The sequence below is a fragment of the Phascolarctos cinereus genome, unplaced genomic scaffold (assembly GCF_003287225.1).
Source record: "Phascolarctos cinereus isolate Bilbo 61053 unplaced genomic scaffold, phaCin_HiC Scaffold_4;HRSCAF=312, whole genome shotgun sequence".
Classification (NCBI taxonomy): Eukaryota; Metazoa; Chordata; class Mammalia; order Diprotodontia; family Phascolarctidae; genus Phascolarctos; species Phascolarctos cinereus.
This window is the reverse complement of record NW_027555847.1, coordinates 676,006,357-676,020,247: the sequence shown is the minus strand read 5'-3', so window position 1 is coordinate 676,020,247 and position 13,891 is coordinate 676,006,357. Positions and strand designations below refer to the sequence as shown.

General features: G+C 41.3%; 1 protein-coding gene across 5 annotated transcripts in view; it reads left to right on the top strand.

Moving 5' to 3' along the window:
- CSNK1G2 (casein kinase 1 gamma 2) overlaps nucleotides 1-13,891 on the top strand; it is a 102,578-nt gene that overhangs the window by 21,517 nt on the left and 67,170 nt on the right. The window contains exon 1 of one of the 5 annotated variants that reach the window (XM_078154115.1): nucleotides 11,387-11,468. The exons of 2 other annotated variants lie outside the window; for them this stretch is intronic. The gene's annotated coding sequence lies outside the window, so the exon portion shown is untranslated. Of the gene's footprint in view, nucleotides 1-11,386; nucleotides 11,469-12,918; nucleotides 12,997-13,128; nucleotides 13,207-13,891 lie in introns of those variants that run through there. 2 more of the 5 variants (XM_078154118.1, XM_078154117.1) reach the window with 2 other exon arrangements.

The following is a 13,891-nucleotide window of genomic DNA, read 5'->3' as shown; positions in this document are numbered from 1 at the left end:
TTTGTCATTTTTCAAGGTGTAGTCCTTGCTTGTAGATTGTGGGTTGCCTCTGAGATAAGAGAGGCCTTAGAAGACCTCATCCAGCAAGGTTGGTGAGACACTTAGGGTGGAATGTGAGAAGGCTAGGTCTCGGTGGTGGTTTCTGTTATGGGCCAGGAGTCAAAGTACAAAGCCTAGCAAGGAAGGCCGGGTGATTTGGAGGCGTACTGTCTGCTTATCTAGTGCCAGTATGTAACCTGCTTTTATGACTATAGTTTGGTGACTAGTGCTTGTTTTAAACTGTAAATATTTATTTTTAAGGGGATAGGTATATACATACATATATATGTATATGTATGTGTGTGTTACATGTATTATATATATGTTATGTATGTATAGTATGATGTGGAAGAAGTGGGAATTAGTGAGATATTTTGCCATTTTAGCTAATTTCCCTGTTAAGAGACTTGGCAGATTTGGTAGTAATTAGAGTTGCTCTAGTCACATCATCTCATTTGAAAGATGTGGAAACTGGGGCCTGGGGAGAGGAAATGACTTGCCAAGTTTGTGTAGGTGGTAAGTAGTAGGGCTGGAATTTTAACCCAGGTCATCCTATTTCAAATCTGGTTCTCTTAGGAGCAAAACAAATTTTTAGCCTTTGGGAAAAGAGAGAAAATGATGGGGAGAGGAGAAAGGTAGTATGTTAACCATTGAAGTCAATGAGAGTCTACCGAAGATCTGGAAGAAATATCAAGTTTAAGAGTCCAAGAGGGAAGGGGCAGCTAGGTGTCACAGTGGATAGAGCACAGGCCCTGAAGTCAGGAGGATCTGAGTTCATATGCGGCCTCAGACCAAACACTTGACACTTACTAGCTGTGTGACCCTGGGCAAGTCACTTAACCTCAATTACCTTAAAAAAAAAAAGTCCAAGAGGGAGCTGCATATCTACATTTTATCTAGGCTACCTCTTATGTCTAAAGATACTATATCAGCGAAACCTAGCATTCAGTGGTCCCTTCCCTTTACCATCCATATTCCTTCTTTTCCTCTTTGCCTCCCTTTTAGTGTTTATAGGGAGTAGATTCCACTTCTTAGCTGGAGCAGCTATGGTGGCTATTACTCAATGCTACAGAATCGTGCTTCACTTTTCCCCTAACACCTGTCCATTCAGTTTAATTATGAACTTGTTCCCCAATGAAATTTGGTGTCATAAAATCATTAGATCTGAACTTGATTAGTTCTTAATTTCTAAAATATAGTCCACTAGAATGTCAGAGTTGGAAGAGACTGTCTAGTCCAGCTCTTTCATATTTTATTTCTTAATTATTTTTTCAGTTGATGAAAATTCAGCCCATTTTTTTAATTAATAAATTAATTTTTTCCCAATCAGCAGAAATCTAACCCCTTTATTTAATATTTGAGGAAATGAGGACTCAAAATTATTTCTCAGTGACTTACCCAGGACCAGACAAATAACTAATTATGAGCCCAGGTTCTTGCCTCCCAGTCCAATAGTCTTTTCTCAACAAGTATTACCCTACCTCTTATGAAGCTTTACTGCTGGATGTGGAATATGTTGTGGAATCTGATCCATAAATATCTGTTGATTTTATATTCTGTGCTCTGGACTTGGGGGGATGGAAAGAATTGTATACAGTTTGTCATTGGCAGCTAGGATGATGAAAGGGCCAAAGATAATGCCATGCAGGGATTGTTGAGGAAATGGAGGCTATTGGCAGCTAGGTGGCACGGTGGATAGAGCATTGGCCCTGGAGTCCGGAGGACTGAGTTCAAAGCCAGCTTCAGACATGTGACTCTGGATAAGTCACTTAACCCTACTTGCCTCATCAAAAAAAACCAAATGGTGAATTCAAAAACTTGTGGCAGGAAATGGAGGCTATTTAGTCTAGAAAGATAAAGGATTTTTAGAGTATATGATAATTGTCTTCAAATATTTGAAGGACTCTCATGTTTAAGAGGGCTTACTTATGCCTTGGTCCTGGAGGGCAAATCTAGGGTGTAAGTTACGGAGAGGGAGCTTTCATCTTTTTTTTTTTGGTCAAGATGTTATTTCATCCATGTAAAAAATTTCTGGTAAGAAAAATCTCCTCGGGGATGGCTACATGGTGCAGTGGATAGAGCACTGGCCCTGGATTCAGGGGGACCTGAGTTCAAATGCAGCCTCAGACACATAACACTTACTAGCTGTGTGACCCTGGGCAAGTCACTTAACCCCCATTGCCCAACTTAAAGAAAAGAAAAGAAAAATCTCCTCACTAGTGCAGATTAGCAACATTTATAACTTCTTAGTGATTTGCCTGGGCCATTAAGAGATTAAGTGAACTGCTCATGATCACCCAGCTAGTATGTGTCAGAGGCAAGACTTTAATTTAGCTCTTCCTGATTTCAAGTCTAGCCCTCTATCTATTATGGCTCTATGGACCTCATCTTGAAGTTCTTAATACAAAGAGCTATCCAGAAGTAGCATTTGGAATGGTGGTAGTAGGTTCTACCTTGTTGAAGATATTCAAGTAGAGCCTGGATTACTTCTTATTGGGAATGATGGGAATTCTGATTTAGGTTGGACTAGATGCCTTCCTTGAGGAGCCTAGAGTCTAGTAGGGAAGATGGAGATGTATGTGTGTAAAATGTTAGAGTAAAAAAAGTTGGATAATGCTTCAGGACAATGACAGATGTTACAAGGAAATGCATGATGACTTGCTGAATAAAAATAGATGTTGGGAGCATGATAAAAGCATTCTAGAAAATAGGTAGGATTTTGGACCAGTGTGGGGAGGGCATTCCCAAATGTTGAAATGATAAGAGCAAAGGTTTGAAAGCCTGAGGTGCAATGTTGTGTAATGGAAAGAGTGTTGTTAGAAGAATTGGGTTTGTAATTCCTGTCTGTCCATGAACCACTTAACTCTGTTTGCAACTATAATACTTCACTTCTGGAACTCATTTACCTCATTTATAAAATGAGGTATTTGGACCAGTAGGTGCCTCCTAGCTCTAAATATGTGGTCCCAGGTAACCTCATATTCCTGAGCCTTGGGTTTTTTTTTTCAACTGTAAAAGGAGGATAATAAAATACTCCCTATCTCATAAGATTTTGAGGAAAGTGCTTTATATGAATTTCAGGTGCTTTACGAATTGAGTACTTGTTAGACTCATCTAGTTGGACTGGACAGTGCTGCTGATAAGGTATGCTGTAGGTGGAGGTAGGATTGTGAAGAACCTCAAATACCTAGGTTTTTTGCAAATCCAAAAGCTGTTGATGTTTGGCACATTAGATATGTTAGGAGGATTCCACTCCCTGGTTGTGAAGGAGCAGAACATACATACGTACATCCATTTATCTATATGTGTGTGTATGTTTAGGTATTATGTATGAACACATATATATGCATACACACTTCAGTTTACTTAGGGGCTAAAGAAGCACAGGCTAGTTGCCAAACAAAGTAGTATGTGTGCTTAATTTATATAACAGGGAAAGTCAGTAATCTTTGTTCTCTAAACATTTCTTAGTCCTTTTGGAAGAATAAAATATTAACAGTAGAAGGGACATTAAAACACAGAACTCAGTTCAGTTCCACAAACATTTATTAAGTCCCTGTGTTTCATAATGTTAAAAATTAGACTCAAGTCAACAAGCATTTATTAAGCACCTACTATATGATAGGCACTTGTGGTAAGTGCTGGGAAAGTTACATGTATTCTGTGCTCTAAGGTCCTTTCCTGAAAGGACCATGACATTGTGATTCTTTCATGAAAAGAACTTATAGAAGACATTCTAGTCCTGTTTCTAGAAATGTTCTGTCTTTGAAAGTTGAGTTTCAACTTTGAAAAACCAAACTCTGATCAAGGACTGAGACTCTGGGAGTTCACTGATGAGTCAGGCTGCTCAACCTCGCAGAGAAATGAGGGACTCAAGATGGAAAATGGGACATACACTTTTGGACATAACCCATGTGGAGAGTTTGTTTTGCTTCAATATACGCATTTGTTACAGGGTTTGTTGTCTTTTAATTTTCAATGAAGAGTAGTTGTGGGAGGGAGAAAAAATAAGTAATTGTTAATAGAAAGAAAAATAATAAAATGTGAAAGAAAAAAAAATTTTAAACACCTCTACCCAAAAGTTAGTGTTTCCTCTTTAATTGGCACCACAAGATTAAATTTGAGTGGAGAATTCATTTTATTCTAATACGTGAAGGTGTGTTTTTAGAAAGGCAAAGACCTTTCTTTCCTAGTCTTGATGTTACTTCCTTCCTGAGATTTCTTGCCCCATTTTAGTATAAGACTGCCTGGGTCAGAGGGCCAGAACTTGAAGTTTTTCCCTTCCAATGTGATGCTTGCCGTACGACCTGGATTTCAAGGGATGTGTGTTCTGGAGAGGCTCAGAGAAGTGTAGTGGGTAGAGCCATGGGATCAGGAGGCTCTGCATTCACGTCTCATCTCTGGACTGGATTGTCCTGTTCCACACTCAAGAACTCTGTGTTGTAGAGACGGTGCCAGCCTCCATTGGTAGAAGGCATTTCCTCATCTGGGCATTTCAATGAAAGCGCATGTTCCCTAACCCTGTCCTTGGTATTGATATTTTGTAGCTAAGGGCCCGATTGGTGGCATGCTGCTTTTGCCACTCTTATGTTTAGGGGGTAACACTTATATGTCTTGTCATTCACTTCTGCCCTAGTCTTTCTTATCCAGGGCTGCAAGTGATTAAAAACAAACAAGCAAAAGTCCTAGCTCTTCTGCTCCTGCTGTGGTCAAGTACTGATCCCTGTGAAGTTAGATCCAGCAGATATACCTGCCAGCTTTAATCAGCTATTGAAGTAGGGATTGTAAAAACCAGCCTGTGCTTGAGGGTCGGGAGTCTCAATTTTGTTGTTAAGTGTTCCTTGTGGACTGCCTTATTTGCTTCTCTTGTTGAATTTCTGGGTATTACAAAGTCCTTCTAGGCCTGGATTCTCTGAGCCTCTCCAGAACGCACATTCTTGAAATCCAGGTTGTGTAGCAAGCATCACATTGGAAAGGAAAAACTTCAAGTCCTGGCCCTCTGACCCAGGCAATCTTATACTAAAAGGCGGAAACCTCAGGAAGGAAGGAACATGAAGACTAGGAAAGAAGGCCCTTGCCTGGAATACAAAAATGCACCTTCATTTCTGTTTGAGCCCCAGTGCCTCTCTTTGGCACTTATTCTGGGTTTCAGATTCCTGCTCCTTGATTTCTCTCTCCTTTGAAAGCAGCTTGTCCACCTAAATACTTGGAAGATTCCTGCTCCCTCAAGTCTGTGTTACTTGGTCTTTTCCACTTGGCTAGTCTCCTTGAAGCCACATTTCCCCTCATGTTCTTCCTGGGTTGTTCATTTTTCCTAACTCTGGGATCTGTTGTACTGTCTAGATTAGGGTGTCTGCAGCTTGTCTCCAGACTACCTTGACATGGTCATGACCTCACTGCCTTCTCTGACCTCTCTTGGAGCCTGAATTTCTGACCTGGCCTGTCCTGTTGTTCTTTCTTGTTGTGATTTGGTGTAACAATCACCTAACAGCATGTAAAAGTAACTGGTACTGGCCTGTTTTGAATCTGCTTGTGCCCATGGAAAACTGGAAACCAAATTCTCCCTGGAAACACTTCTGCTGGTGTGACAAAAGCATTCCAACATGTTTGTCTTCTGTTTGCTCCTTCTTACTGTAGGCCTCCTCTGGATACAGAAGTCTGTTGCCTAGCAGTGTCTATTTCAGCTTAGTCTGTGTCTGATGTCATAATCTGGCAGAACTGTAATTGGTCAAGCCTTTGGTGGGCATGGGTGATAACCTGATGTCACAAAAAGGAATTGACATCAAAATAGACTCAAGTAGTGGATGAAAGTTCAGGGATGGGGGAGAAAATATCTTCTTTGGTAATTAAAGTAGTCAGTCTCAAAGGCACAGGATAGCTTGATTAAGTTAAACTCTCAGAAATGAAATGAGTTTGTCTTTTGAATGTGTAGATGTTATTGAAAGTGGAGTGTTGGGAGGGAAAAATAGGTTTCTCCAGTTTCAGGAAGGTAGAAAATGTTGTTTCAGGAAGTGCCAAATATTGTCATAATACTTTTATATTTGTCTAGCATTATACAGTTTGTAGCCTGTTTTCAAATACATCTCAATTTGATTCTCAGCTGAGCCTGACAACTGGTGGCCCTGGTCACACAGATTTGATGACATTTAGGATTATTTTGATATGTGGAAGGCACATTGACTTAAGAAATAGAAGAGACTTTAGTGATCTCCTGCTTCCTCAAGTCTGTGTTACTTGGTCTTTTCCACTTGGCTAGTCTCCTTGAAGCCACATTTCCCCTCATGTTCCTCCTGGGTTGTTCGTTTTTCCTGACTCTGGGATCTGTTGTACTGTCTAGATTAGGGTGTCTGCAGCTTGTCTCCAGACTACCTTGACATGGTCATGACCTCACTGCCTTCTCTGACCTCTCTTGGAGCTTGAGATTAAAAACTAGAGCCTCTAGCAGCAAACCCAATGCTCTTTAACTGAATGGGGCTGCCATGAAAAGAAAAGGTTTTCTGTGGCAGCTTCTTGTTCCAAGTGATGAGCCAGAATGTGGCACTTTTAAAAAACACTTAACCTAATACAGTTTTGGGTGTTTATTCCCAGCACAACCTGTTCTTCTGTGGGTAGAGGAGAATTCAATAGAATGGAAGCCCCTTGAGGCCATGGACAGTTTTATTTTTTGTCTTTGTATCTAAAGTTGTGTGGCATATAGTAGGTGCTTAATAAATGCTTTTGAAATGAGGATAGTTGGGGGTAATGTGGCAGGATGAGGGAAGAAGGAGAGCATTTCATTAACGTCACAGCTGGAAAGAGTCTCCAGCTCTAGTCCAATTCTTCTTCCTTTCCTTTGCCCTTTGTCAAACATTGCGGAGTGATTGTTTGGTTACATTTCTTTTTTGTGTTTCTTCTGATAAAATGTGTCATTATGTTATGAAGGGAGTGAGCCTGGGCTTGGGTCCCTAGTCCTTTTCAGCTCTTAGATCTAGAGCCCTTTGAAAAGGCTATGATACTTTCTACCAAGCTGGAAAGATTTTGAGTACAGCCCCAACAATGAGTTGTTTGCTTGTTATCCAAGGTCCATCTTTGCTTTGTGCAGAGAAAGGCTTATCACCAGATGGTTGGCTTCCAGGTGGCGATTTTTTTTTTTTGGCCATAGGAACACATGCAGATTATTTTCTAAGGCAGAGAGGAGGTTCTAGTGTCAGTGGATGGAACACCCACACAAGAAATTGTGTATCCTTCAAGCATTTCATATGAGAGATGGCAGAGTCTTAGAATGAGTCAGACACTTAGGGAGCCTTTTTGTTAACAGACCCAGAAAGCTCTGGGTGTCCCAAGACCTGTGTTTCTTCTCTTTCACCCTTTTCTGGAGAATTGACACTGTCCAGGGATACTGTCTCATGGGAAGAGGCCAGGAGTAGGAGAGTCCTGTGGTTTAGGAGTTACTTTGCCTTCATTTCTCACCTGGCAGGGTAGTAGGTTGGGGTGAGGAGCTTCGTTACCAAAGCTCACGCTCCGTGAAAACCAAATCAGAGGTTGCTGCAGGGAGCCCCCAAAGTAGCAGTGTCCTCAGAGCTTGCAGTTTGTACTGTATACTCTTAGGACTCTCAATTCAGATGACATGGAAGACTCAGCAAAGCTTCTTTCCTTGCCTTGGGTTCCAGGGAGAATACAGAATGGTTGGTCTGTAATTTTGTGAGCAAGGTCCAGGGGTTATTTAGTTGGACTGGAGGAATGGCTGATTTTGCAGCATTATGTCAGCTTTCCCTAGACCAGCCATTCTACTTTAATCACTCCAAGCATGAGCTCTGGGGTCCTGAATTTTTTCACGGAACAATAAAACCTCAGATTGGAAAGGGACGCACGAAACCATCAAGAAGTATCTTAATTAAGGTATATAATCACATACATGCACACGCACACACGCATGCGCACCCCCCCCCCCAAGCACCAGGCTCTCTGCTGGGTGCTTGTCATTTAGTTCAGTCCCCTGTACTCACAAGTGCTCATCCAATCCCTGCTTGAAATTTTTTTTTGCCTTATAAAAAGAGCCGTTTGCAGCACAATTTTGTTGAAAATACTTGAGTACAATATTAAAGGAAATAACAGGAAATTCATTTTGTAACAGTGACCTGATCAACACAAGCACCACAAACAATACGATTCTTGGACATTAACAATAGCTAATGAAGGAAAGATGATATAAATACTTACTGACTGATATGACAAAGTTTTGGGGTGAGCAACTTTGGTATGATCATGGTTCCCTAGTCATATTATTTGGAAAGTGATATAAGTTGGTTTTACATGTATGTAGCAGAATTGGATGTAAATGAAAGACTTGGCTAGTTTCATTTACTATGGGCCAATCTAGATAGACCCACAGGAAACAGCAAATCTAAAAATACCAGTATCTTCTCTTGAAGCAACCTTTATAGACTACTTGATCTTTCCCACGCATCTGGTTCTACCTGTATTTACATAAACACACCTGCTCGAAATTCTTAAAGGGTGCTCCCAACCTCCCATTGCAGCCTCTTTCATTTTTGTGTAGTTTTCCTTTTTAGGTGGTACTTTCTTAAATTGAACTGAAATCTTCCTTTCTCCCATTTCCACTGTTATTTCTAGTTCTCCCTTCTAGGACTGAAGCCGGACAGATCCAGTCTCTGTTCTCCACAACAGCCCTTCAGATGCCTGAAGATGGTGCTCATATCTCTGCTAAGTTTTCTCTCTACTGAGCTCATGTCCATTTCCTTGAGCTGACCCTCCACTTCCCTCACCATTCCCTCTGCACATTCTTTAGCTTGTTAATATTTTTCCTAAAACGTGGCACCTAAACTAAGCGTGGTGCTGCAGATGGTGAATGACCAGGGCAAAGAATTATTAAAGTAACTCTCATTTTTTTTGTCCTGGATACCCTTTCCTTTCTCAATGTAGCCTAGGTTTTTGAAGCCATGGCACCATCTTGATGAAGGCTTAATAGTGCTTGTTCAGACTTGCTATCCCATGCTGACCATCCTGTGCATGATATGCAGAAATTTAGTAGTTAGGAGGAAGGCCTGACAATATTTTCCCGTGAGATTAGTATATGTAAAGTGTTCTTCAAGTCTTAAAGCTTGAGTGTGAGCTGCTGTTCCTTTTGTTATCATCCTCATCCTCAAATTGTTAATGTATTACAGGTTTGGGGTTTATGTGTTGCTGGCCTGGATAACAGGACTTGCAGAACAGTATAGTGTCATGGAAATCGCCCTGGATTTGGAGACAGGAATTTCATACAAAATAGGTCTCTGTTCCTTTATCCCTTTGTGTCTTCAGGAAGTTACCTCAATTCGTTAGGCCTCAGCATCCTCCTGTGCCACATGATTTCCCTCAGTCTTAGGATCCTAATAATCAGAGGCACTTGGTAATTTCTGAAGTGCCCTCTTTTTTTAAATTAGATCCTCGCACAGACCCTATAAAGTAGGTAGAATATGTATTATCCCCATTTTGCAGATGAGGAAACTGAGGCTCAAAAGCAGTTCAGAAATTGCCCCCAAATGCAGAACTAGTCATTGGAAATATTGCATCCAGCCCTTGGTCTTCAGACTGCAGGCACCTTCTCAATCAGAGAGGAAATACTGTGTAATGTCAAGTACATTGAATTAGGAATCAGGATAACTGGTTCTGGTTCTTGTTGATGTACTAATTAGTTTTGTAACCTTGAATCATAATGCTTAACCCTTTGGGTCTGGATTAGATAACCTCCCTCATCCCTTCCAGCTTTAATATTCTTTATTATTCTTTATATCTTTCCTATTCCTCTAGCCCATAGAACCTGGAATCCGGAGCGTCTGGAGCTGGGGAATGTTCACCTGTAGCTGCTTAGTGGAGGAAAAGACCTATCTTTGGGGCAGCTACTGGTGAAACTCTAGTCTTTGAGGAGCCTGGGAAGGAGAAAGCCTCTTGCAGATATTTTTTCTTTGCTAGCTTAGTTCCTGTTATTTAAAAAAAAAAAGCTTTAACACAGTCTTTATTTGAGATTAATTAAGGTTTAGTATACAGGTAAAAGGAGATGATAGTTCCTCTGTGTCTGGTGAAGCCATATCCAACAGGAGCAGGGATTTAGAACTGGAATGGACCTTAGCACTTATCTAATCTTCTTCCCACTCCCCAGTTTTCCAGTGGGGACACTGAGGCCTAGCAGTTGGAATTTACCCAAGGCATTGAGGTTTTGTGTGGCAGAGGTTTCTACAGACAGTGGGTAGGTAGCAAGAGAGTTTTAGGTCCACTATCTTGGGGTTTCAGGTTCTATATCTGTTCAAAAAGAAAAAAAGGAAAATTACTTAATGCAATCAAAATCTTTGTCTTAAGGAATATTTGCTGGGGATGAAGGGATTCCTGTTTAATTATGGGTTGGACTAGATGACCTCTGGGATCTCTCTTCCAGCTCTGGATTGTGTGAGCCTTCCCACCTCCAGATGCTGGTTTTATGGTAGTGTTGCCAACCCCAGAGCTTTCATCTTCTCAGGTGCATTTCCAGCCCTTTTGAGGATGTAGTTTGCCCTTTGGTAAAGCAAGCAGAATGTGCCTCCATTATGAGTGGGGCTGTAATTAAAATAATAGCTGCCTCCTTCTAACACCTTTCATCTGAGAATCTTGAGGTGCTTTCCAAACACTCTTTGTTGGCTATCATTATAATGCCCATTTTCCAGGTGAGGAATCTGAGGCCCTGAGAGGGGAGAACTGAGATTTCCGTGCTGCCTGTAGAAATTCAACAAATATTTATTAAGTGTTTCCTGTGTGCCAGGAGAGATAAAGACTAACATGAAAAGAAAGAGTCCTTGGTCTCAAGGAACTTCTGTTCTTTGTGGTCACTGCTGCTTTAGATTCTGTTCTAAATGGAATGAGTGAAATCTAGTGCCCATGGGAAGTAATGGAATGATTTTATGGGTAAAGGAGGTATGAGGAGAGCAAGGACCCTTAGAAAGGTCCCTTTTCTCCCACTCCCCTGGGTGCTAATTCAGATCGGGAGGGCCCCATCTGCTCTACTTGATGGCTGTCCTAATTCCCATAAGTTATTTTATAGATTCTAAAGCTAGAAAGGGACTATTCCAGCCTCTTCATTTTATGGATGAGGAAACTGTGGTCAGAGGAGGGGAAATGATTTACCCAAGGTCACACAGTAAGTGGCACGGACAAGATTCAAGCCCAAGTCCTCTGACTCAATGTCCACTTCTCTTTCCTGAACACTTAAGTGCTTCTATCATGAAAAAAGCATGTTGGAAACCATCCAGCTTTTTTCAGATTCACCTTGGTCTAATGTATTGCTTTGAGTGATGTCAGCCCCAGGAACTGTGACATCACTGAATGGACCAGGTCAGAAGAGAAGTAGATTCCTGGGTCCATCAAAGGGGACCTGGTCATTGGCCTTGACAAGATGGGAAATGCCCAAAAGAACGTGACAGGTAACTAGGCCTTTGACAAAAACTTGTGACAGAACTTGCAAGACTATAACTGGGATGCACAGCTAAAATGTAAACCCGTGCCGACTCTCTACTGAGGACCCGGTGTCCAATCTTAACACAGAAATTTTCACTGATCAAACCACCCTAATGTAAAAATGCTGGCTGGGCTCTAGAGAGCACACCCTCACAATAGCCCCTGGGTCTTTGAACATGGTGTTTTTGTGGCCAATTAGGAACAGCGGCAATACTATACTGAAAGCACTGGTCTGGAAGTCAGGAGGCATGGCTTCTTGTCCGAGATCTTCAGTTATCTTACTGCTTGACCTCTTGAGCAAGGCCCTTACCCTGTCTGGCTCTTTTTCCCTGTTCCCATCTAAAAAAACAAGGTAGATAAATAAGGTAACTCTAAGGAATCATTCTAATACTAACCTCCTCTAATTCTATGATTGGCTTAATTGGTGATCCTCAGGGTCCTGGTCACAGATGGCATCCCTTTCAAGCTAGATTTGACTGACACGTGGGGAACAAGGGAGTGTTAATGACTCAGCCTAGCACATTCTTGCTGCTAAGAAACAATGTAAAACATGCAGGTCTGGATCTCAGTTTCCATACCTGTAAAATGAGAGGATTGGAATAGATGAGGTCCTTTCCAGCAGTAAGAATATCCCCTTTGAATAAGAAGTATAGTACACACTTTATAATTAGTTTTGTTATTGATTTTTGAAGAGCCCATCTGGGAAATCAGAGTAGAGATGTGTCTAAGAAAGCAGATTGGTTTCCATGAATACCTCTTTGTCTAAATACCTATTTCCTTGGTGACTGACCACAGTTTTCCTGAGTCCCACCCATCAGAGATGTACACCATAGCCCGAGTCACATTGGAGGTTTGCCTTCATTCTAAATACAAATGACTGCTGAGCTGAAGTGGATTTCACCATTTCAAATGGGCAGTTAGAAGCTTTGGAAGATGCCCTGGAGATCAGTCTTAAACCGTTTCCTTGGCCCTTAGATTCAATTTTTCTTTAATTTTAGAATCTATATGTGTTTGGACTCTTCCTAGCCCCTCAGCCTTTCTAGTACAGAATTATTTTTAGCTTGGGTATCTGAGGCTTGGGCTTCTGCTGAAATTTCCATCATGGCATTTCTCATACCTTTGTATCTCATGTCAATATTTTCCAGGCAGGCATGACTGAGACAATGAGAGATGCAAGCAGGTAATTGATTGGCAGTTACTAATAATGCGTTAGGAAATGTGTTGAAAAAGAGAGAGCAGGGAGGAGGAAGACACGGGGAGATGAGAGAGACTTTAGAAAGCTTCACTTCCCTTGTAACAGCGCAGTATGGATAGCATACGTATCTGGAGCTCTTCTGGTCTGAAATCTGACTGAAGACACACTCTGGTTTTGGTTTGCCCATTTAGCTCCCTGTGGTTTTGGAATAATTTATTTGAAAAGGAAGCAGCATAAGTGAAGTTCAGAGAACCCTGGTCTTGGAGTCAGGAAACTTGGGTCCAGATCCCAGCTCTCTGGTAAGTTGCTAGTTGGAGACCTTATATAAATAGTCAAACCATCAGACCTTCCTGGGCCTCAGAGGTTGCCCCATCTGACAGCGAGAAGATTGGATCAGATGAACTCTGAGATCCTTTTTGCCTCTGCTACAGCTAGAGTGTAGTGCTGGACTTGGAGCCAGGAAGATATGAGTTCAAATCCTGCCTCAGACACTTACTGTGTGACCCTTGGTAAGTCACCTAACCTTTCCTCCTAATAACAGCATCTATGTCACAGGACTGTTGTGAAGGTCAAATGAGATAACATATAAAGTGTGTTGCAAACCCTAAAGTTCTCTGTGTAAATGTTTATTCCATCATTTTCAATCCTGTCAGACTCATCATAACTCCTTTTGGTTTGGGGTTTGTTTTGTTTTTGGCAGAGAAATAGGAGTGGTTTGCTGTACTCTTCAGCTCATTTTACAGATGAGGAAACTGAGGCCAAGGGGGTTAAGTGACTTGCCTAGGGTCTCACAGCTGGTAATGTCTGAGGCCAGATTTGGATGCAGGAAGATGCATCTTCCTGACTCTAGACCCAGAACTCTATCCACTATGCCATCTAGCTGCCCCATGTAAATATTAAATATTATTAGTAGTAATAATAATAAAAGAATATTTTCTATGACGAATTCCCTGAAAAAGGTAATTTAACTAATTTCAGCAGCAGCTTGCTCTGTCAGAGCTCTGTTAGGTGACAAGAATTTTTTTGTGGCATAAATTGCTTGTGCTTTACAAAATAGAGTAAATGTTGACCTTTCCCTCAGGAGAATTATAATAAAATTTGTCAGCTGGTGTGGCCTAATTCTGGTTTACAGAAGGTTTTTGTATACAGTAGATGATAAGATCTCATTTATTCAAGTAGAGGTTGTGGAGTGGC